Genomic DNA, 25,500 nt, shown 5'->3' on the forward strand with positions numbered 1-25,500 from the left:
TGGAAGCTAGCCCTTCTGGACTGCTTTAAATTCTTTTAATTTCAGCCCTACTAACATGCATGTGATTTTGGCTTCAGTTTTTGTAGTACTCCACTTGGGGCTCTAGATGAAATACAAAAGTGTGTTGACCACTTTTGCAAAGAGAATTGGTACACATTGATGGCAAGCCACAGAACCACCTTAATGCAGCCCTGTGCCTTTTGTACCACCTTGCCAAGCTGTTTTAGTGGAGTGGTAAATGTAGTAATGCATCCTCTCCTGAGTTATTAACAATTCTGGATTCATGGCATGATTTGACAGGATCTAGATGCCAAACGTATTTTTACAGTGCTGTTACCTGGAGGCATATCAGGCTCAGATTTCTAAGTGCAGAAGGAAAGCTAAACAGCGTTCTCTATGGAGCCAAAATTTGGAAACTGGAGTTTGGAAAGATGGGACAAACTAACTGGCAAAACTTGTCAGGATTCCGGATTCACAGTCAGATTTTCAGAGCATCCTGATCTTGATTCTCATGGTTGACACAAACAGATCCATGCAGATCCACTCTGGTTCTTTATTCCAAAACTGTGCTTCAGGTGCCTAATATCAAAAAGTTACTTGGCCACTAAATCCCTGCCTCTCCCTTGGCTTCAGAGGACAATAAAGTGTCGGATAGCGGTTTATGGACTTTTTATTTTTTTAAATCTATCTGGACATACCGATGTGGGGGACCAAAATAAAAACAAAACCGCAGCCTGGCACCTCTAGCGCTTCACTGAGCACGGCGGCGCGTCGCTCCCGCCGCCGCACGCTGCCCAGCCCACCAGCGGGGATGCTGCCGCTCCGCCGGCGGAGTCCCCCGCCCCTGCCTGCCGGGGACGTGTCCCTGCGACCCTGCGGCCGAGCGGGCCGGGCCGGGCCGGGCCGGGCCGTGCCTCCCCCGCCGGGCCGCGCCGAGCGGGGAACTCCCGCCGCCGGCGGCAGAGCGCATGTGCGGGGGCTCCCCGCTCCGCGCCGCTCCTCGCACCCTCCCGCCCGCCCTTCCTCTCCGCCGCCCTCCCTCCCAACCTCTCCCTCTCTCTCGCTCTCTCTCGCTGCCCCCCTCCCTCCCTTCCTCCCTGCCCGCCCGCCCGCCTGCCGCCGCCTCCCGCCCTCTCCCCGCCGGCTGGGTGCTGAAGTTGGGCGGATGGCAGCGGAGCAGCTGCGCTAGGGGACGAGCCGCACCAGCCCTTCCCGGATCGCTCAGCGCCAACTGCACGCAGCCGGGCGGGGGTGGGTAAGGCGCTCCGCGCTTATTTCAGCCTGAAGCGTGATAAACGGCACCAAAATGTCTGCTTTATAGTGATGCAAAGGGTGTGTGTGGGGGAGAAAACCACACCGACCAAAGGGAGGGATGTGGGGGGGGAAGAGGAAAAGGAAGGAGGGAGACCATAGGGAGGATGGATGGATGGATGGATGGATGGATGGATGGATGGATGGATGGATGGATGGATGGATGGATGGATGGATGGATGGATGGATGGATGGATGGATGGATGGATGGATGGATGGATGGATGGATGGATGGATGGATGGATGGATGGATGGATGGATGGATGGCGGGCGGTAGAGTGCAACAGAAAATGTATTCACGGGGTGACAGGGTGTGTGTAAGCGTGCCTCTGTGTGTGCGTGTAACAACGGGCGGCTTCGGCGCCGAGGTTGCAAGGTGGAGCGTGTGTGTGTGTGTGTGTGTGTGTGTGTGTCGTGCCCGCGATGCACAAAGGGGTGGGAAGAGGTGTCGCCGGGCTCTACCCGCGCCCCACATCTCCGCCGGCCCCCGGTTTATGCTGGGGATGCCGCGGGGCATTCGCCGCGCCGGGCGATGCTGCCCAGCCCGGGCAGGGGGAGGGATTGGGCCGCCCCCGGGGAAGCCGGGGACACGGGCTGGCGGTGTGACAGCCGCCAGATCGGAGGCGAGGCAGCGCGCCTCCTGTCTTTCCTCTTGACCTTGCCCTGCCTGTAACGTGGGTCTGCTTCGCGCCAGGAGAGGTGGTGGGTGGTGTAATTTTTATTAATATTATTGTTGTTGTTATTATTTCAATCCGAGGAGCCGGCGGAAGGTGAGGGCGAACGAGCGAGTCGCTGCTCTAAGATCAGGAGTTGCTTTCCCATCCCTCCCTCCCTCTGCCCCCTTTCTCGGCTGCCCCCTTGGCCGGGCCGGACCGGGGCCGTGGAACCCCCGCGGGCAGCGGCCGCGGAGCCCCGGGCGGTACCCAGCCTCCCCCGCCCGCCGTGCCCTGCGGCACCGCCATCCTCTGCCCCGGCCTCCTTCCCGCCCCTCCCCGGGAAATGTCGGCGGGAGGCGGGCGGGGGCCGCGGGAGGAGCAGGTGGCGGGGCGCGGCCGGCGGGCAGGGATGCTCCCGGTGCGCCGTGCCCGGCCCCGAGCGGAGCGGGGCTTCCCTGCGCCGCCGGGGAACACCCGCCGCCGCGGCGCTCGGTGTGGCGGGGATGCGGTGCCCCTGCCCGGACCCGCCGTGTGCTGCTCCTGCCGGGCTGCGCCTATCCTCGGGATGGAACCGCCCGCAATTAAAAATGCCGAGGTTGCCTCGCTTGCTCGGCTGCCAGCATAACGTTCATCTCTATCTCTGCTTGTTGATGTAGAAGGAAACCTTACTGGTGCTGTCAGGCTTGGAAACAGCAGGGGTGAAATTTATGGTTTTTGGTATTCGGTTTCTTCGTTTCTGTATCTGGATTTTCACCAACGTGTGTCATAGGTTTGCAGCCAGATGCTTTTGCAAAATGGATGAAATAGGAAATACCCTTCTAGGTAAATATAAGTAAGTTACATATTGTCTGGCAATACTATTATGGGTAAGAGGTGAAAAATAGCTTCCTACAAATGTAATATTCATGCATTACAAATGTTGGGAGTTCTATAAAGGAAGTTGATTCTTTTTCACATCAGTTGATGCTAGTGTCATCATCCTTACATAAATCACTGGGAAATTTACCTGTGGCACAAGCCATTTAGGCAAACAAACTATTTAACCTTTATAGAAAAACAGTGTTGCACTCTGTTATCACTGTTATCAAATACATATTTTTATTCTAGCTCATACCCAGAAAAAGCAAAGTCCTATTAAAAGATGAATGAGCCCCACCCCAGTAAGTTTATGGCCTAAAACACAAATGTTATGATACACTCAAGTACTTGCCTCCCTGAAATAACGTGAGCATTAAAGCATTTAAATGCCTTTCTCCATCAAGGCCTTAGATCCTTTTAAGTAGCCAAAATAAGAACATAATTTAATTAAAAGAATACGATCAAATAAATTGCTATAGTGAGTTGAACATCTAGTCCAATATCCTGGCTCTGACTACAGTCATTAGCAGATGCTGAAGGAGAAAAACGTAAGAAACAGGACTGGCATACATGGATCTTTTCCTGGCATATCCTTTAAGTTTCAGCAACACGCAGAACATGGGTTTCTTAAACTGGAGATTGCTCTCAGATCATCATATATAATAAACTTTGAGTTTCCCTACTCCCTTTTAAAAAATCTGTTTATGCTTTGGTCTCAACCCTGTTCTGTGGCAATGAGCACCAAAATTTAATTATGATTTGTGTGAAAAACTACTTCCTTTTGTTTGCTGTGAATCTGCTGCCTGGTAATTTCACTCAGTGCTCCTTAGCTGACAGGGAGCACATATTGTGTCTATGTAAGGTGCCAGGAGTGTCCTCTGAAACCAGAGCAGGTACAGCACAGGGCAGATCAGGTCCCTGCATTTTACCTATCACCAAGCTGAGAGGCCTGCCCAGGAGCGTAAAGCTGTACTCAGCCCTTGGTCTTTTTCTTGGAATCTACAAATAATAGTTCTTCTTGTTATGCAACATGGACACTTATGCACAAAGAATTGCCCTGAACCCTTGAACTTGGTTTCAAGAAGGCTGCTGCAAAGCTGTCGAAAAATACTCCCTGCACTATTGATTTGAATTGAAATCTGACTGACAGCTTGGTGAAAAATTCCCTATCCCAATGCAGTTTTCTACCTACCCTGAAAAGAAGATGAAATATTTGTTCTTAACTGCAATTCTTATTTTTTAACAACTATATAAAATACAAAATGCAGGCTGTATGTCAAGGCACATATGTATATATGAACTGTGTACATTTGAAGTAGCATCATTTTCTAATTGTTCTGTGTAATGTTCATTATAAAGATGTGCATCGCCATGCACAGTTTCAAAAGGAAAGTTTAAATGTGCCATAAAATGTAGCTGATTTGTAAGGAGCTATAACACAAATTCTTCTTCAGAAGAGTGCTCCTGAGTTCAGTCCTGCTTGAGGAGATATTGATCAGATCAACATTGCAGAGTACTTCCCTGATCTCACTCGTAGCCCCTCTTTGATTTTGTCATAAGAATAATAGAGGAATAAGAGACCAGGAAACTACAAAAGCACAACCCAGACCCAAAGACACAGAAGTTCTCACAGTTTTAATTTGGCAGCAGACACAACTTGGAGCAACACAATCACAGCAGAACGTGATACAGTAGAGAAGGGTAGAAACCCATGAGCTGTGAAATTCTTCACAAAAAATAAAATGCTGGAAACCTCAGATGTGTTAATCGCCATCTCCCAAAAGACTATAACGAGGAGAGGGTGAGTGGTATTGTTATGGGGGCAGGATAGGAGGAATGTCAGCCAGTCTCAGACAAGATTTTCTACTTACAAGTGGTTTATATGTAGCAAAACACATATATATATAGATGTATATATATTGTATATACACTTTTGTTCACTAAAAATACATTATCCTCAATAAATGTTACAATCTTAGTACTTTTAAATAGCACTTTCTTACTTGTATGTTTCACATGCATGCCGTTAACTATGAACATATGGAGATTCTTAGCAATTCACCAGAAGTGTACTAAGTGAAACACTATTAGCTCTTACAGAGATGTTCATCACTGTTCCATTAGCTCCCTCCTGATCATGGCTTCATGATGCCAGGGATTTATTTTGCACTCATACCAAGATTTCAGCTTTTACAGTGAAAAATATATCCCTACCATACTAGTAGTGCTTATTCTGTAAATACAGGACAAGTTTTCTAAGAACATTAAATTCATGTACTAATTGGCTTGAGCTAAAATTCATCAAAAATAAATCCTTCACAAAACTTAGCATTTCTGTTGACATACGCTTTTGCTCTAAGTAGTTTTTATAATGGAATAATGCAATCAAACTTTCCATACCATTAATTAATTAAAAGCTTGTGCATAGGATATAAAAACAAGTGAATAGATTAAGTTGTAATTAAGTTTATCTATTCGTGGTTATAGCTAATGGCTATGGCTATACAGGCTGTAAGTAGAGTTGTGTGGATAGCTTTGCTGCTGACTCTTCCAAAGAAGCCCAGCACTTCAGCTTGGCACTTCTGCAGGTCTTGGCTGCAGAGGGTCTGAGGAAGTGAGCTGCATGTGTGTCTCACCCTGATTCTCTGGAAAGTTAACCATTTCAGAGAGCTCTTTTCTACAGAGATTTTGTGTCTCTACTTGAAGTCGGGTATTTGCTCTCAAAAGGTTTTCCTTGGCATGGCTGCTGTCTCTAGCACACACAGAGGAAGCAGCCAAGCAGTGTGATGGTGGCAGGGACCTTGGGCAATGCTTGAAACACACAAACAGATGAACTGGGGGTCTGCTCTGCTGCTCCTGCCCAGCCACCATGCAACCTGTGCCTCAACCAAACCGACATAAGGGCTCGATTCCCTAGTGTGCTTTCTCTCATTTGCACTGCTCCTGTGATGCAAAGTAGATGTTAACTCAATTTAAATGACTTGTGTGTTTTGAAAAACTTTTGTTGTTCTGGTATGTTAATGAATCTGGACTTAAATAAGAGTATTTTAATCAATTTAAGGTTGATTCTGTCATAGCATCATAAAAATTATGAATCATAGCTTTGTCTTTAAAGTCTTTGCTTATAAAATATAAATGAAATGCATCTTAACTTCCATACAGTAGAAATATTCATACATTATTTACTTGGTAAGTAAATAGCAGCAAGTTCTTAGAAATCAGTAAATATATAAATAGAATGTATGTGGGAAATTACAGGTAAGGAGATAGAGCAGAAATAAAATTTAATAAAATCTTAAATCCAGCAGCCAAGCATTAAAAACATGCACACACATTAAACACTACATCTGTGCTGCATAATCTTTCTCCAAACAAAACCAGTATATATCTAGCCTAGGTTCTTCAGTGAGAAAGGGGTAAATTGGACAGTGAGGCATTAACACTGCTATGTAACCTCTGCTACCAAAGCAACTTCATTTGGCTGTTCTCTCCAGTGATGCCAGCTCTGTGCTTGCTGGAATATGAGCTCACAAGCTGAACCACTGTATATAGCCAGCCAGTCTCTGTACATACAGACTAACAGAGAGAATGTCACAGTAGCACTACCTTTAAAGGACATAGCCACTCTGTCTCAGATCCCTGATTAATTGATTATGCCACCTTGCTAAGCAAGACTCGAGGTCTTTTTTTTTTTTTTTAACGGAGGCTGAGTATGGTTTGGGCAGTTTTGCTGTATTATGTTTTTGCTGTATTTTGTTTTGCTGTGCTATGGTATGCTGTAACAATGTCTTCATTTATCAGCAGCTCATGTAAGTTAAAGTAAAATAATCCTATGAGAGAAAGCAATTAAACCCCCAGAAGCGTGGATGGAGGGTGTCGTGGTATCCTTAGCACAGCACTTTTATACCGGCTTCCAAGGCCAAGTTGGACACGGCTTTGAGCAACCTGGCAGGGGGGCTGGAACTAGGTGATATTTAAGGTCTGTTCCAACCCAAACCACTCAGTGGTTCTGTGGTTCTCTGATTCTGTAGTTCGGACAGCTTTCAAGAGAGACTTCAGAACGGTGAGCACCCTTAGAGGCAGCGTGTCCTAGGCACGTCTCTGCTGTGGCAAGGAGCTGCAGGAAGCCCTGACATTTCTCACAGCACCACTGCCTGATTAGTTTCAGTACATATGCTGCTCTCATAGAGGCTTAAATTAGAGAATCATAGAATGTCTTGGCTGGAAGGGCCCCTACATATGTTTGAGTTGCAATTCCCCATGCCATGGACCAGGACACCTTCCACTAGACTGAGTTGCTCAAAGGCCCATCCAACCTGACCTTGAACACTCCCCAAGGATGGGGCACCCCCAGCTTCTTGGGACAACCTCTTCCAGTGCCTCACTGGCCTCACAGTGAAGAAATATCCTACGTTTTTAATGCCATTGTTACTGTTTATGGTTTGCTTAATGGGAACAACTTCTGAAGCAAGGAATTTCTTATCCATTTTGCTTTATTTTGGCAGTACTGCAGACAGCACATGCTCTCTGATATTCACATTGCACCAGACCTTTGGGTAGTGTAGATTCTGCTCTCAATGATTTGCATCATATGAAAATTGAGAACAGTGAATAATAACTTCCTGTACAAGAGCTTCACAAGTAGCCTTGATTTAATGAATGTAGGTGGGAAGTGTCATCCTAATTAGTCAGTGTCCAAAAGGTACTTTTATTTCCAAGTCTTATTATCTTCAGAAATTACAAAGTCCTAAAATATTAATCAGATGCTTCATAGCTTTCAAGATGGGTTTGGGAAGAGTGAGATGTAAAAGTTTTTTTTTTTATCATTCATGTAGAATGGTTTAAAAATATATCTACTGTGTTGTAATGCAGTTGTCTTATAATGGTCTGATAATCTAATGGATACAGTTTGATATATCTGATAACCTGGTAACTGGAATCTCATGTGTAGAATTTTTTCGCTATTACATGTATTACATTTGTCCAAGTATTTTTATAAACATTTACTGACCCTCACAATTTAAAAAAACCCAGATGATAATAAACAGAATCTCAGCTTTATGGTAAGCATTGTGCTGACCAGAATAGACAAAGCTGCTTTCAAATTTTTGATTATTTGATATGTAAAATTAAGTCACAGAGCAACCACAAAATAAATAAGTACTTGTGTGGTGATTATCTTGAAAGGATAGAGGGAATAACCAATAACCAGTGAGTGCAGCTACTTCATAAACTATGAAGTTATGAAGGCAGCAGCTTGGAGCTAGGACTGAGCACTGGTCAGCGATTCAGAACACAGAAATCTGACTGTTTATTGGATTTGTCCTCAGCTCTCTCTGCAGAAGAACCATCCCATATCCAGCATCTGTCTCAAAGCCTATGCCTACACTGCTAATTGCAGACTAGGACAGAGATAGCTGACAAAGTTCAGACACTTAAAAAATCTAGTTAAAGCAGAACTAACAAGAAAGTTACCTTATTTTACCTCTATTATCTATAATCTTGCATCCTGCAGTACAGACTACTCAGAAGCTGATAAATGCACTCTTAAATTTTTTCTATTTTTAACCTAAATAGCTCCTGAAGACATTTACCACCAAATAGGTTCCATACTCCTTCAACCATTGTCTGAGCTCTTCTTAACCTGCTTCAATTGATCAGTAATCATCCAAGGAAATGACAGCTGTTGTTTCAATAGCAGTCAGTGCTGAAATACAGCAGTAACATGGTGTTCATGTGGCTGTCTAAGATTTTGGCTTTATGTAGTAGCCAAGGTAGCACAACTCCTGTGGGTGCAGGATTGCACTGAGGACTTCTTTTAGTTGCCAAGACTCCATTTTTATTAAGAGTCCCAGATTTTTTCTCTGCAAACTAACAGAAGCCTGAGCTTTTGCACCAGAACTTGATTGTCTATGTACTGAGTTCTTTGGATGGTCCCAGACCTGACTGGAAAGTTACCACATTCCAGGGATCATTCCCAATAAAATGCCAATATGACACTGTCCTGCTATGCAGAGCAGGTGACTCTAATTGTACAAATGAAACTGAATTGGCCATTTAGCCTCAGAGCCAGAGAACAAACCCAGGAACTGTTTCCTGACAGTACAGGCCCATCACATCTCTCTGCCTCTGGCCTGAATTCTTCCTTCTCAGGAATATGGTATTGACCAAAGGAAACGGTGTTTGCTGAGATTTTTTAGCTTGTGTTGTTCCCTTGATTTTTGCCTACCACAAACAAGAACACTGCAGATTTTTATAGTTCTTTCTATTTTGTTCACAACAGAGGGGTACATTGTCAGGTTGTACAAATGAACATATGCTTGAAGGATCCAGTTAGTAACACACCTGCTTAATAGTTATTCCCCATGTTTAATTTCAGATCAAAATTTATCAGCTTTTAATACATTTAATGTTTATCATGATGACTTTTACCATGTTTATTCTAGAATCACAATGTTGTGTTCACTAACAGAAATCAACATATTTATATTGACAATACCATCAATTCAGAAATCTGATATATAAAATATTAATATCACCATCTCATACCCATCTCAAATATATATCGTTTTAAAAATTACATTTAACATAACTCATATTGAATGGCTTTAACTGTACTGAGTTTACTCAAATCCTCCATGTGTTTATTACTATTAATATTCTATCAAAACCGTGGGACAGGGAGGTCATGATTTATGTTCAATACTAATTTTTTTCATACGTAACAGGAGAGAGAATTATTTGAACATATTTTTAAAGAAGGTATAAAGTTTAGGAAAGGTGAGTTGCTCATATCTCTATGTGCATAAGGTAATAGAAAAGTTATATATCTTGTAAGACCTTACTTCTGCTGAACATTTTTCTCAGTCAGGCATATAATGCTGTGGCAAATACAGTGTCCTGGTTTCATACAATGTGACATTTCGGGAACTTTGAAGAAAATAGAGAATCCAGAAAGATGAAAATAGTAAAAGAGGAGGTGACTACTCATCATATTATTATTATTATTCTGAGAATCTAGCAATTTAGCAAGCACTAAGAATAAATAAAGAACACATTATGAAAAGACTATTTCTGTCCTTTCAGATTTTGGTAATTTAGAGCTAATAAGTGCTTTTTAATCATTCCATCATGCTGTCTTTTCTACAAGCTCACCTTTCAAACAACCACTAAATTACCTTTGCATGCTAAGACAGCAGCACTGCTTTTCACAGAACAGAAATGCAGCTACATATCAATTAAGCAATTAGAGGATCACACAGTAAAATGGTGGCAGATGCAGAAATTAAACATACAGGGCAAAATTCTTGTTGATTTCAAGGGTTAAAATCTAACATTAAGAATCTTGTCTCCTACTCCAGCTTCCTTATTACCAAAGTAATGCTCATATATAGAAATCAGAGAGAGCTTAAGATCCAGAAAATCTTCATATGCAGACAATTTCCAGGACAAAACTGGGAATTTGCAGCTGAATGAGAAGTTAGTCTTTCTGATCAAGTATTCTTACTCATTTGAAGATGACTAGGGTAAAACCTCTCCAGTTTGCTTCTTTGAATATGTAATCTGAATATCAACATGAAAAATATTAATTTGGGCCATGTTAGAAAAAAAAATTGCTCAGTAAGCAAAACACTACAAAAACATGAAGACTCTGGATGGTTGAGCAATGTAAACCTGCATTTAAAAAATAAAAAAGAGAGAAAGAAAGCATAAGGCAAGTAGCATGGGATACCTTCTGCTTATACATATTCCATAACTTTCAGCTCATCAGTTCTTTAAAAAGATATGGGATTTTGGGGATCCATTAAACTGCTACCTCTAGATCTGTCATCCTCATAAAATTACTTAACTCCAGTATAGTCAACTCAGTCCTGTTCATAACAGAATAACACCTGTCCTAACTTTTCCAAATTATGCATTAAAAGAAAAAATCTATGCACATTTGTTTTAGCTTGATTGTTTTCATGACATAAGTTCCTGTAATATCACAGCTATAGCACAATAACATATTTTTACAGGTAACAAAAGGGAGTGGACTAATTAGTCAATGCATACCTAATTCTAATAATAAAGACTGCATACAATTTCTAAGCCCAAATTACTCTGAATTTTAGCAACACTTCAATCTTGGATGCAATCAGAACTAGGGGAGATGATTTACTCAGTCCATATCAGCATATACTTTATATATGCTTATTTATATTCATTTGTAATTTAGCCTCAGAGACTTTTAATTAATTGCCTTCTAGTTGTCACTGTGACAGGACAAACCCATGGGCTGTGGCTGTGGCATGAGCTACCACCATTCAGCTTCTCCAGTAAATTTCCTGTGAAGCAGGCTGATGGCCCAAGTAAATGCAATTTAGTTTCTTTTTTAAAGAAAAGAAGTAAGTTACTGTATGTCCCTTGAAAGATGGGGGACAGGTCTCCTTGAATTCAAGAAAATATGATCTGAAAGAGCTTTAATGTACAAAGACTAAATTTATCAGAAAGCACAATTTATTGCAGATCCAGTTACCGATGGGATTAGGGGTTTTAAGACTCCAAATAATTGAATTGCTATTAATGTTCGAGACATTTTTCCATTAAATTGAGTGGACTTCTATGGCAGAAACTATTCTTACAAGTACTGCTAATCATCATTCACATTTTAAACATAGGATTGTAAGGCTCTGTTTAGGCTCTGTTAAGTAGAAATTGTTCTGATGGTCAGTGAGATCATACCAGAGAATGCCAGAGACACCTTGATTTTGACTGCTTAATATTTGGTGAGGTACTATGTCAAATAACCTAAAGAGAGTATTTTATGTTTTAAAACTAAGTCGGGTACTATTCATACAGCAGACTAGCTTTTTTTGCTGGTTTGTTTCTACATTAAACCCTGAGCTATTTAGGTGAGATACTGTTTAAAATTGTGCTACAGTCCTGTCCTCTGAGGCAGAGAGTGTGTCCAGCAGGGTGCCAAGGAAATCAGCTGCTATTGAACCAGGCAGGCAGTGCGTGCTCAGCAGCACTCTGGGTTAGGCCCTGTTCAGTGGCATGGCTGATTCCAGCAGGTGCCACAGTAGCAACTTTAGGAACATTGGAAAATAGGAGAGTATGCTGAGGGAAAAACCCTAGCTAATTTAATCCCAAACTCTGTCTGTTTCCATCAACCAGTTCTTACTTTTTCTTTCCTTCTCTTGATCAAGTTGATATTAGGAGCAGGAAATGTTTTTTGTTTTGTTTTGTTGTTGGTTTGGGTTTGTGGGGGTTTTTGGGGTTTGCGGGGGTTTTTGGAGGGGAGAGGGGAGAAGGTTGTTTGGGTTTTCTTATTTCATTTGGTTTGGTGGGTGTTTTTTTGTTTGGTTGGTTGGGTTTTTTTACATTTATTCTTATCCAGAGGCTGTTCCAGATCTCCTGTTGAAAACCTTTTTCTCATTTCCAGCCACATTCACTCAAAGACTGCTTATTCTTCATTTGCTCTTGTGCAATGATCCATATTAAATTTTTCTTCCTCCCTTCCATTTGTTCACCTGACACATTCATATCCCTCCCCTTTAAACATTTGTCCCAGAAACTCTCTTTAGGTCAAGCAGACATGAAAAAATGAAGAGAAACACTTAGAATGCAGAATCCGTATCTTGTGAAACAAGGGGGCTCAAATGTCCTGGCCACAGCTCTCCTCCCAATCACAAAACCCCTCCTCCAGCCTTTTCCCTTCATAACTCATCTGTGGAGCTCCCTGGAGCAGGAAGACAATAAAGCCTGTGTGACTGCTCCATGAGCATTCTCTCCTGATTATGTAGGGGGGATCCCTTGATAAGGAATATTCAAGGTGCAGTTCACGCCTGAAACAATCTTAGAAGTGTGCTGCTGGAATTTCAGTGCTGTGTGACCCAGTAGGATCCTCGCCATGAATAGTGGCAGCAAAAGACATAAGGTCATGTGTGTAAGAGGAGATTCACCTACATACCTGCACTTTGGGGCAACCTAAAGGGTCTTTTTTTTTCCCGTCCATTGTTAAAATACATTTCCATGTTGATTTGGATACAAAATAGCTTCAATATTAGTATAATTTCTCTTCTCAGACAAAACAACTCCTTCAGGAAACTCTTTTGTATGTTACTTAAAAGTACTTCTCAATCTTGGTATCCTGTGGAACTAGATAAAGATGTAACGTTTTAGTGTAGACATGTGCTAGTCTGGAAGAGAAGGGTTCCAGCAATAGCAACTGTGTTGCAAATGCATAGGTTCACCTACATGAGATTGCACAGGACAAACAAAAATGTCATCATTTTGATTTGTTGTGCATGACTCACCTTCTAAAGAAAAGTTAGATCACAAGAGAAAATTAAACATTTGTCAAGGAAATGAAGAATCTGGGCCACTAAGATGAATTGGTGATTGTTAATGATTGTTCTCAGACTTCAGTTCTGTTATGTTGACCCACTTGCAGACTTGAATGGAAACTGATCATTCTTCTTCATAAGGGTTTCAGAGTCATACCTAAAAAGTTGTTTTTAGAGCCAAGGAGAGATTTGAGATGACAATAACCACACTGTGTCCTTTATTCCACTTGTTGACATCCTACCTGTTACTATGCACTGAGAAAAATAACACTATCTCAGGACAGGCACTTCACTAGAAAAAAAAAAAAATTGGCTGCACCCAAGCCTTTGGTGGCTGAATAAGGATCAAACATTTAATGTGATCAGCAGGCAGCTCTACCTCCCATGCTCTCCTGCAATTATAACGTTCAGTTTAGTTTTTCTATTTAAAAATAATTTTATTGTTCGAACAAAAATAAAACCATTCAGAAAATGTCTAAATTTGGCTTTCAGACTCAGACTTTGAATGCCTGGTCACTGCTTCTGAGTGATGTGTAATGGAAATGGAAAGGTCAGTGCTGTTAGCACATGGAAAACATCTTCATCCATGTCTCCTTCCAAGATGTTGCATGGATGAAATACCAGCAGGCAACGAGTGTCACATGTATTATCTAGGTGTGTTCCCTGATCAGAAGGAGCAGCTACTCCGAGGTTGTAGGTATGCACACGCTATTTATTAAAGGCAGTATGAAGCTCAGAGACTCCCAACAAGCGTGTTGGGACAACACTGAGAAGGCCTGGCTGCCCGCAATTAGCCCTTATCTTTTGAGTGTCAAGTGGATGGTCCTCCTTTAGGCACTGCACATCCCACCCACATGCCTGGGCCTCCCTTGTCCTGCTGCTGTTGTGATGCCACACACAGGCACAAGGAATCTTGTCATCTTGTTCCCCAGAGAGCAAAGGGTTCCTCAGTGCACGGTTATTCTTGCTAGGACCCTAACCTGCAACTCCCCAGGAAGAAAATTTCAGGTATTTAAACAGAATACTGTTGGCAAGGATATCTAACCTGTCATAGCAGGTATGTCATACCATCATCCAGAAGTCATGGGTCATAGCACAATTATGTCAATAAGGCTGTAACTTAAAGTGAAGCCAGAGAAAGAAACTTCCAGAAGCTTTGAGACATTTAGATTGTCCTTGAGAAGCATTTAAAAATATTCTCCATGAAAGTATCACAATACTTGCCTACAGGTCTGCCCTAGTGAGAAAACATGTTAGTACAAATCAGTAATTGTAGGGCAAAATTCGTTCCTACATTTCCCCCCATGAAACAAACATGAACACAGGCATTCACCCTAGCAGAAAAATCTGCAAAATCTTACTTTGTGATCAGACATGCAGGTGGTTCAATTTAATTCTTACTAATTCTTTCCACAAAGCTAAAAAAAATTCCCTGAAGGAAGAAGTGCTTGAGTCAGCTCCACAGAGAACAGAAGTTTATCCTATTCACTAACTGGGATGAGTCTTCTATTGAGATGCTAAGTTGTTTCATTGCTTTCCATACAGCCTTTCCATAAGATCTAAAGAACTTTTTATGCCACATTTATATTCATTGTGAGATTTTTGCCCCTGGCTCTCCAGCTGTTTCCTTGCTTACATCCTGAGGCAAGAACTGCTGAACTTGGGGAGCAGGATGACTGAATTATTGACAGGGAGAGACAATTTTAGATTGTGTAGACCTCAGAATTGGTTGTCCAGATGTTCTAGGTGAAGGGACAAATCTCAAGAGTGGAAGTAATAACAGCACGGACTGAGAGAACACAGAGAAGTTGAAAAGGACCTTTCAAATCTGAAGGGGCAAGAAACAGGTATAATAGACAGTGAGACTGAAATCTCAGTAGATAGCAGTGAATGATACTGAATATAACATGGATCTAAGTGCTAGTTAGTGGAGAAAGAAGGAAATTAGTAAAGAGCAGGTGAATTAAAAAGCTACAGTGATAAAGTCTGGAAGTATAGAATAGCAGAGATGGACACTGAAAAAGAAATGTGTTAGAGCCACTTTTTAAAATATAAGCTGATTTCTAATAGCTTTTGATTTTTAGAAGGTGTTTGTAACATTTGAGGAATTCAGTCTTCTAAGAAGTTTGTTCAACCTGATTATTAAGAAAGGTATTACAGAAGTCCTGCCTTAAAAAAAGTGTTAAAAATTAAAATCATTCCTTTACATGCAATAAATAATGGCATATGGGCAACAACAATAACAAAACCCCCACATTAAACCCAGGTTGTTTTCTTTTCCTATCTGCAACTAGAATTTGCTCCTGAAATACTCAAAACTGTGTGCTGTTCGACTAAGTTTCCTTGATCTAGAGACAACAGGAGACAGGAGCCAACAATTGGACGATGCTTCTATTCCTGCTCCTCCTTTCTGATCCTATACCACAGGATCAGAATAAGTAAAATGTCTCTGGCTAAGCAAGAGCAGATGATCTTGAAAAGAAAGGAGATCAGCTTTCCCAATGCTGTGTGTTCACTGGATGTGGAGATCTGCATGTGAGGAGGAAAGAAGGCAGAAAACTTTTGATGGCAATGAAAGGTCACATTATTTGCTTCATGTGGCAAATCTACTGGAGGCCTTTCTTACCTGCAGCACACTTTCTAATACAAGACTATGGTCCTAATGAAGAAGGTACTGTTGAGTCAACTGCAAGTTTCCAAAATATTTTATTGCTGTTACAGATAATTTGAAATTTCATTGTATTCTGATCAGTACCCTTAGCGTTTAAAAATTAATTTTGTTTATTTGTTTTTGTCTTTTTTTAAAAAAGAGGCAATTTTCTACTCTCCGAAGTTTCCCTAAAATTATTTTCAGCAATTCTGTTTATGGAAGACACATAAATATTAGAGTAGCATACTTATTGGCACCACTGGTGCCAAAAAAAACCCCCAAAAAAACCACAAAAACCACTCTGGTAAACAGAAAGTGGCCATTTCAGTAATGCCATAAATATACATTCAGGGCTCAATCTAAGAACTCCATAATTTAGAGGATACAGGCATTTCTAATAGCCATCTTCTTGAGGAAAGCCCTGGGCTTAGATGAGAATTAAAAAATGCGATTAAAATATTTCTCTTAATTTAAACATTTTCTGTAGCTCCTTCTTCCATGCAGCCTTCCAGGGTGAGGTATTTGTGCACAGGTGGAACTGGCCTAGCATAGAGATGGACAAGGAGGAATTTATCTTCTTTACTGGGATGACAGTAGCTGCTGTATGCACCTCCACCCAAACTGCTATAGATACTAGGCACCCAAACTAGGACTTAGTTGGCTTTCAGTCCTCTAAGACGACTCTCAGTTTTTAAGAACACACAAGGTCCCATTCCCCTCCCACCCTTAGGTACCCAGATTTCCCCAGTTAAGTGCACTGAGTGCCTATTACTCATGCTTGAAACTACATCCTGCTAACTAGGTCACAACCAGCTCTCAGCAGGACGTGTTGTCTGCCAGAGATCTCAGAGGAGCTTGATCCAGAAGGCACACTGAGCTTCTCATTTTCTAAAAGAGCTGAACTCATCACAAAACACTAGACACAAATGAACTGTCAGTCCAAAACACAGCCAGAAAAGGAGGCTGGTCAGATGTAAGGTTTGGGGTTATTTCATCCCTCCTGCCCTCCCCAAAACTCTTTCAATTTTCTCAATTGTTCTTTCATAAAATATAAGACGAGGGACAGGTTCAGCCAGGATGGGATACTCCTGGGTTCATCCAACGTGAAGCTGAGGGAATTCAGACCTTTCCCTTCCCACCACAAAAATTCTGCTCTAATCACCAGTTTTAAAGCTATTCAAAGGCAGAAACAGTCTCCATTGTTACCACTGACACTGTGCTGTTTTGCTAAAAAACCTACCCAAAACCCCATCAAACAATTAAAGAGAAATTAGCCAGGGAGGCAGCAGAGCATCCACCATTACAATGTTCACTGGGGAGCAGGAACACCTTGATGTCTGTCTTTCTCTAAGTGCTAAAGAGTGTGGGTGCCACATTATTTAATCTTTGCAATATTGAATAAAAGCAAGAAAGCACATCTACCATGTCATTTTACAAAGCATGTTCTAGTCCATAATGTGGGGTTTTTTTGAGGAATGACTCAGGGTCATATCTTACAAAAAATATGATCATATACAATAGGACTAACTTATAATAAATAACCACATCAAAAGCTAAAAAAAAGTGTTCAACTTACCAAATAAACAGAAAAATGTAATTAGGGCACACATTTAAACCAGCACAGGTGCCTACATGGGGAAAAGACTAAACCTACAGTAAATGTTACTTAGAACAGATTGCCTGCCAAGTTCTCTTCAAAGAACTGGGCATCCCAAAAGGTGTTTATCATTGCATAGAGGTTTGGCAGCCCTGTGATTATCCTACACCTGTTATCCCATAGTTTCTTTCTCTTTTCTGTTTACTCGTTATACTATAATCAAGTCTTCTTAAACTTTACCTGGGTGAAAATACTCACCAAACCTGGATGCTGGGGGAACTGAAGGCAGACTTTTTCTACGCATTTCATCTAACACAGCTTTTGGTTAGGGCAAAGAAGAACTCTTCTGGGAGTTGTGTCAGACAATTTTGAAATTGTTTCTTTCTGTAAAAAAAGTACTTTTTTTATAAATCTTTCAAGTGCCATGAAAGCATCAAACAAAACTGTAAGGAAATCGCTTCCTGGGGTCGAGACCCATGCTGATGCAAGTAGAGTGTGGATGGATTTAGAAAACTCCATTTAGCATTTCTGAATTATCTGTCAGTCCCTGGTTCCAGAGACCCATGGAAGAGAAAAGAGAATGTTCCCCTAGTCCATGAAATTATCAGTATGACAGGTGTCATATGTGGGAGATAAAAGCTGTTGTTTAAAAATTATTGTAGGACTGAAACAAATAATGTACATCAGTTTTGGTAATTCCAGACAGGGCTCCCTTAATACAGGCAAGTACCTCCCACACAGCAGCTTAGAGAAATGCTAACAGTAAATTTATACAAGTTAAAGTCATTCTCTTACCATTTACATTTCTTTTGTATCTGTCATTATTATCTTGTCCAAGTGCCTCAGAATCTTAAAGACCTTCTGCTCAAGTCCAAGCTCAACTTTTTTACTATATAATCAAAAAGAAAATCTCCTTTTCTCCTCATCATCAGTCACTGATTCTTCCACCTTTTAGAAAGCAAGGTTCATGATTAGCAGAAAAGATACTTACACCTGCATCTCTTGCATCCCCTGTTAGCTTGTATCTGCTAACAGCTACATCCCGTTTGAAGCAACCTACACACAAGGGAGAAGTCTGGAGCCACTCACTTCCATCCTGGAAAGATTTTTAAATCATGTATATGTTTCATGAAAAGGAAAAATTAAGTTTTGTGATAATACCTGAAATACATTATTTAACAACCTCTAGTGTCCAATTCCTATTGAAAGAAGTAGCTTACCAAAAGACAATAAGCAACAATTTAGTCAGATTTTCTAAATTCTAGGATAGTCCTCAGCTACTGGATCATCTTTCCTCTCCAGTTTGTTGACTATCTCTGCTCAATGTGCTGTGGGCACAAGTGTTGCTTCCTTTGTTAGCTATCTATTAAAGTTGTGAATGGCCAGCTGTTCCAGAAAGTTTGATGCTTCTGTTCTTTAGGGGAATCTGAACACTTGCTCTTAAAATGCCTTTGGCTTATCTACTGAAACACTGTCACATGTGAAGAGTTGCAAAAATTGAGAAAGTGTTCACATGTCCATAAACAGATTTTCTAGTTAGTTAATATAAACATTAACTGGATGTTGTTGGATACTTTTCTTCCTTGAAGTAATGTCCTGCTTATACACTGACAAATTTTAGGATATGAGAGAGCAGTGAAGATAAACACTGAAAGACAAATCAAATAAAGAACTGTGTGGTCTGTTATGGGAATGCAACAGCAGAGAACACTGATAAAACCAAAGTGCAATAAGTGAGAGGGTTTTTTATGCTAAATTAAACTTTAATTTTAAGGATTGCACCAGGAGCTCGGAACTTACTTCTTCAGTTAAAAAGCATGCAAGCATCTTTGTACGAGTCTAAGAAGCAGACTGACCAATTTTTTGAAGGTTTTCATGAAAGTGACACAAATGGACAGAAATGGGAATAAATAAATAAATGGAGAAGCAATATTTCTATCTATTGCTACAATAACAGATGGAAAAGGCCACACCATTAAAAGAGAAAGTGTGATAAAAGCATATCACTAGACCACTAAGTTTGCCTTGCACTTTGTTGTAAAAGCTAGGGATCATCAGTCTGAGTGTTCTGAAAGCTTCTCCATTCATCAGGACTCAAAAAAGCAGTTCCTACATTTTGTTATGAGTCAAGCCAGCAAAATGTTTTTAATGGGCTTTCAGGCTTGATTTTGGAATTGTCATAGTGTCACTTATGGTAAAACTAGAAGAAATAATAGCATCTGTCTTGAATATAGACATCTCAGCTCCATTACGCCATAGCAATGCCATTAGAAGCAAACTGGTTTTCTTGTCTTCTCTGTCTATTAAATTACCTTCCAAAGTGATAGCATTCTTGCCAGGAAAGTTTGCTAAGCATGTCTAAAGAATGATTAACTGTTTATATATTACTTCAGTTTCTCCATCTATTGCAGTTTCTGGTTTCCTTTCATTTATATCTTGAACATCACATCTAAAAAGTAATTTGTTGCCCCCATTTGATAAAAAATGCCCTATGTATCTGAAGGAAACTACTGTTCAGTTTGCATCTAGGTTAGTATACGATGCGTGGGAGATTATGGATTAGCAACTCCAATTTAAAGAAATTCATCTTTTCAAGAAACTGTGGTATGTGAAGTATGCTGCTGGACTTGGGGTTGAGGTTTTTGTGTTAGGGTTTATTTTAAACATCATCCCTCAGCCTTTCCCAAAGGAAGCATACTGAAGTAACCCATGTAAACTGCAAGTGTGCCCACAGGGTAACTAATGGCAGCTGTCACTGAAGAAAATGTTCAAGTGTGCAATGGTACACACCATTTAGCATGGGATGGAAAACTCTGAATCTCATTCATATCATTTTGGGGACCAAATATGACATGGTGCTGAAGAACAAAGTATTGTTCTCTTGAATTAAGTATTGCTCTCTGCAGCTCATCCTTCATAAACCCACTTGAACTAGTGGACTTTGATAGCTAAACTACCAGAAAGGCATAGCTTCAGCAGGACACCAGACTGAGATTGTTCCTGAAATCTGGGGTCAGTCTGTTGTAATCACATGGCTGCTGAACCTCACTGACTCAGATCAGTTTCCTGACATGGTAAAGCATAAACCATCTTTCTTTTTGCCAAATGGCTGTGAGCTGCTCACCAGAGCCTCACAGTAGATCTCTCTGTGACTGAAGCATAAACACTCAGTGGATAACAAGGGAGGATAAAGAACAGAGAAAGGGATCTGAAAAAGCTGACACAGCTGGCAGAACTGCTTTTGTAAAGGAAAACAAGGGGAGCACTGCAAACCCCTGCATCATGGCATATGTCATCCTCTTCAGCAAGAGTGGAGAGTAAACTGTCCTCTGCACTTGAGTGCAGTAAGTAAAAAATCTGAGTCCTATAACATTCCCTCATTCTTTGTAGGAGTAAAAAATGCAAGTAAAAATCCATTCTGGTTTAAGAACTTTGTCCCTCATTCCCCTGACCATAAAAAGAGAAGAAAAGAGGAGAAAAAAACACCAAAATTTTAGTTGTATCCAATATGAAATATATTCAGTTCTATCTGGGAAACTTTGGGTCATTCAAGAAAACCTTGTGTTCTGTAATACTTAGTTGGTGATTTACTGTATAACTCTGCAAAATATCCTACCAAAGCCTTATGCACTTGTTTTTATTTTTAGATGGGCAGTTACAGGCAACCAAAACTCCACTTCCTTCTAGGGTTATTTGGAAGCCTGGTGTGTATCTCATGTGTTTGGAATCTGATGGAAATTCTATCCAAATGCATAAAGCTGCTTTCTTACCAAAGTGTGTCTTTGCAATGGCTAAGATGGAGTTAAGCCAGAAATACATCTGGGCGGCTTTATTGGGTCACTGGTTGAAATGATTATTCTTTGATCTACCCTACAGCTGCTCTTTAAATTATGCTTCTTCTCCAATAGCTCATGTAAAGCTTTTGCTCACTGTTCACTTTCTCATTTTAAAATACCAGTTTATGTAGCTTTTCCAGTTTATAATTAAAGGGATGGTAAATGGTGCCTAATAATTTCTAGATGTATTTATGATTCAGCAACACTAGAAAACAGCTATGCAAATAACAGATACCTGCCTTATGAAAGAAATACCAGGGTAATTTCATAGTCTTTGAAGCAGAACTTTTTAGACGCCAGTCACTTTGTATCACTCAGTTTTGCATCCCTGATCCATTCAGTTGCCTAGAGAAAAAACCTTTCGCCCAGTTCAAGTGCTGAGGTGCAGTCAGGGCAAAATATCTTGTCACAACATGCAATAAATGTGATTGTGGTCATTCTATTGCTTTATGCGTGAAGAAGAGTGATTTTTGTTATCACATATATATTTATTTTTGCACAGGTTTACCATAAACATCAGATATTATAATTATTATAATTTATCAGGTATTATATTATTATAATATTATATTTATCCACATACTTCTTGGCTATTTGACACTACCTGGCTGTATGAAGCTCTAACTTTTCCTCTCCATTATGCCCAAAGTGTCCCATCCCTTCAGTTCAATCATCTACTTGTCTACTGGTGCAATCAAAATGAATTGAGCTAATTAGCAGAGGTAAAACTAGATGTCTGTAACAGAAGAGATTACATTGTCAAAAAGTTCTAAATACTTTTTTTTTTTGTTCTTATTGTGAGATACTCAGAATAACCAATTTGCTTCTAGCTGCCATTATTTGCCTTTGTACATACTACTGCCATTCAAGTATAATTGTTTGATTAAGTAGAAAAGCTTTGGTAATCTAAAAACCTCTCATTAGTATTCATTCTAAGCTAAATACTAAGCTTGCTATGGGGAAACACTTTTCTCCTCTAAAATAACCAGGTATACCCAACTGAATCAGTAGCAATCAGTTGATTAGAGGCAAAATTAAAGGCATCTATTTACATCATAAAAAGCGAGCAAATATGGTTTGGGTACAATAAGAATGCTCCATGTATTCACTAAGTGTTGGTTTGGCTTTTTTTCTTAACCAATAATTTATGAGTTCTATAGCTTGAGCTCTGCTTTCTCCTCTGAATTGTTCACCCATTTTTAGCTACGCTCCAGCCATTTTCACTATTCACGTGGAAGCACTCAGGGTGTTTTCAGCACAACTGCTTGAAAACACAAGAAATTGGATTCCAGGGGAGAATCAAACTTTTGAATCTAGAAAATTACTGGTTTATAGGCAAGTAGGAAATGGATATTATCATAAACATTTTGTATTCTACTTTTCACTTGCTCTAGGCATCTCTAGGAATGTGTTGACACAGAGTCCTGAACAATTTCAGTGTAGAGCCAGAAAGATTTGGTGTGTCCCATGAGCATATTAATATTTTCAAAACTGTTTCTGCCCCAAATAGTGAAAAAAGGTCTTAAACATAAAAACTCTTCATACATGGGAAAATGTGGGTATTTGATTTGACTTATTAAAACAAGGTTTTGTTATTCCTTTACTTCAATTCACAATATAAATGGATTAAATTTGAACCAAAGATTTCTTTAAATTAAAAACTGCTCTTTAATGATACAAAACAAAACTAACTAAACCATTACAGTGAGATATTTTGGGAACTTCCAAACTTGCTATAAAAGATTTTTTAAGACAACATCTGTAAAAAAACAATTCCTTCAGAAGTCAATTTTGATTTTGGTAATTTTAGTTTTTTCTAATAAATATTATTTGAAAAATTCCTGACCAAACCTCTGCTAGATTGATATGGGAGTTGGCTAGAAATTGGCACTATGCAAGAGAAATATGATAGTTGTGTTACTCAAGGAGGAAAAGGAAGCTGGGGAGTGAGGGCATAAAAATTAAGGTGATGTTATCTCAGGCAACTTCTTTCCCCGAAAAATCTCATAGTGAACAGAAAGCATTATGGATTTTATTTGTTGTGACTGCAAGGGGAAGTAGCATGGCCAAACTGGGGTTGTTTGATGCCCTGGCTATTTCCCTGCCCTGGAAAGCATCTGCACACCTCTGCAGGACATAGTATATCAACATGCACAGTGCCAGTAGTTAAAAGTTGGAGTTTTACAGGAGACTGGCATCATCAGTATATATTTTTGATGAAAAAAATATTAAAATCTAGATTTTCCTTTACTCCATGGCATAGCCTTTGTGACAGTGATGCCCAACAAAAAGTTTATGTTCTGCTAATTGGAGGGCTACAGAAAACTCTGTACGTGAACAGAGTTGCAGAGCTTCCTGCTTCTCTTGAAATACCTTAATATAATAATTACCTTGCCAATTACAAAATAGCCCTGTTTATAAAACATCCCCCTATTTTAGGCTGAATTTTCAAGGGAAAAAATGGGGTTGTTCTTGGCTGCCATTGCACCTCCCACCAGATTTATTACTGCTGCCTGAGCAGAGGTGGTGGTGAGGGGCCCAGCCACAGACAGCAGTGGCACTTGCAGCAGCGGTTGTACCAGTGGAGGTGGGAAAAGTGCAATCATAAGAACAGTATCAAAAGAGTGGGGAACATGCAGGATGAGTTGGAATTCCTGCATTCCTAGGAAGAGGAAATGGAGATTTCCTCTGAAGATTTCAGACCTTTTTATTCTTCCACATCAAATCCTCTTTTTTTTTCTTCTTTGTTCTTCTAGAGTACAGCAGGAGAATAGTGATTACAGTCTCCCTGTGCAATTCCATCTTTCTAGCCACAGACATTTGGGGGGAAGATATAATTAATCTTTTTCTTGTGCACTTGAGAATACCTTGGGATATTCTCCAAGTCTCATCTTCAGCAGACACCTTTGTTCCTCAGGGGGAATTTATTCTCTGCCACGAATCACTCACTTTGAACATCCTAATCGATATGTTTCAAGAGAGTTTGAATAAATTATGCTGGGAATCTCTGGTGAATAATTCTTCATCTAAAAGAAAACAAACTCTCCTTGAGAAGGTGTGCATCATGTGTAATTCCAGAGGAGAACTGAAAAACATGGCTGAGATACCTGGTTCACTACAGCAGCTACTCTTCAGTGTAAATTTTAGGCAACAATAAAACAAAAAGATAGAAGATACTCAGGGTTTTAGTGTAATGGGAGAGGTTATTCTTTCAACCATAGCAGCAAAAGTAGTCTCATTTGCATAGGCCTTGCTGACTTTACAGCCCTGGATGTACCAAGAGTATAAGAGATCACTTTCTCAGCCTCAAGAGGTAATGAAACAAAGTCTGCAGTCTTGAACTGCTGAATGAGAAGTAGGTGGAGACAGAGATGGAATCATGAGAAGTGACAAAGTGGCTGGTATTCATGATTAGTGCAAGAACACCCAGGCTCACCACACCTCTGCAGGGGAAGAACACCTACAATAGACTCAACAGAGTAGTTACATTTACCACAAAACAAGAAGATAAGAATTTGGTATTTTGTCACTAAAAAGTCAATTCATTAATACAATTAATAGTTTCAATACAGGCAATTAAAATAATGAGTGATGAGAATAGGAAAGGACCCACTCCAGAAAAATTATTCGTCTGGATTAATTTGAATTTGAAAAGAACACAAAGCTGATAGAAGTGACAATGGACTTTTTGAGCATGTTTTCTGGCTCTATAACATAAATTAACTTGCACAAAAATTAGAATTTCAATCCAATGGTAATCTGCCTTACTTAAATATTTGTGTTCATTTCAAATGATTGAAATAACTGTGCAAAGCTTCTGGCCTTTAATTATAACAACTCCAGTCAAAGTATTCCAGGCATTACTTGCAGAATAGCACCTTTCCATTGCACCAAGATCTTCTCTACCTGCTGTTTCCTATGAGGCACTTCCAGTAATGGGACTTCAGTGATACATTGTGGGTTTAGGCAGTGAGGGAAAAGCAGTACATCAGAGGAGATAAATCTAGCAAATTCTCCCAGCATTTGGGAAATTGATGAATCATGGCATCAGTGGCAGAAGCAGTCCAATGTTGAACTGAACAACAGTGGGGGAGAATTCCCCCATCTATAAACTTAGAACATTACTAGCAAAATCTTTCCAACAGTACCACACCACTATAAACCTTTAGTGTTGCAAAAATTCTGTTTTCCAGCAGCCATAGGGAAACTTTGATTTGTCCTTGGCAGAACAATATTAGATGATGTTCAGTAATTTGCAGCA

At 40.3% G+C, this 25,500-nt stretch overlaps 1 protein-coding gene across 3 annotated transcripts in view; it reads left to right on the forward strand.

Annotated features, from left to right (window-relative positions):
• The first annotated feature begins 1,098 nt into the window (after window positions 1–1,098).
• RGS17 (regulator of G protein signaling 17) overlaps window positions 1,099–25,500 on the forward strand; it is a 70,107-nt gene continuing 45,705 nt past the window's right edge. For 2 of the 3 annotated variants that reach the window (XM_030944603.1, XM_030944607.1), the window contains exon 1: window positions 1,099–1,251. The gene's annotated coding sequence lies outside the window, so the exon portion shown is untranslated. Of the gene's footprint in view, window positions 1,252–1,942; window positions 2,014–25,500 lie in introns of those variants that run through there. The other variant, XM_030944605.1, reaches the window with a different exon arrangement.

The sequence above is a fragment of the Camarhynchus parvulus genome, chromosome 3 (assembly GCF_901933205.1).
Source record: "Camarhynchus parvulus chromosome 3, STF_HiC, whole genome shotgun sequence".
NCBI lineage: Eukaryota > Metazoa > Chordata > Aves > Passeriformes > Thraupidae > Camarhynchus > Camarhynchus parvulus.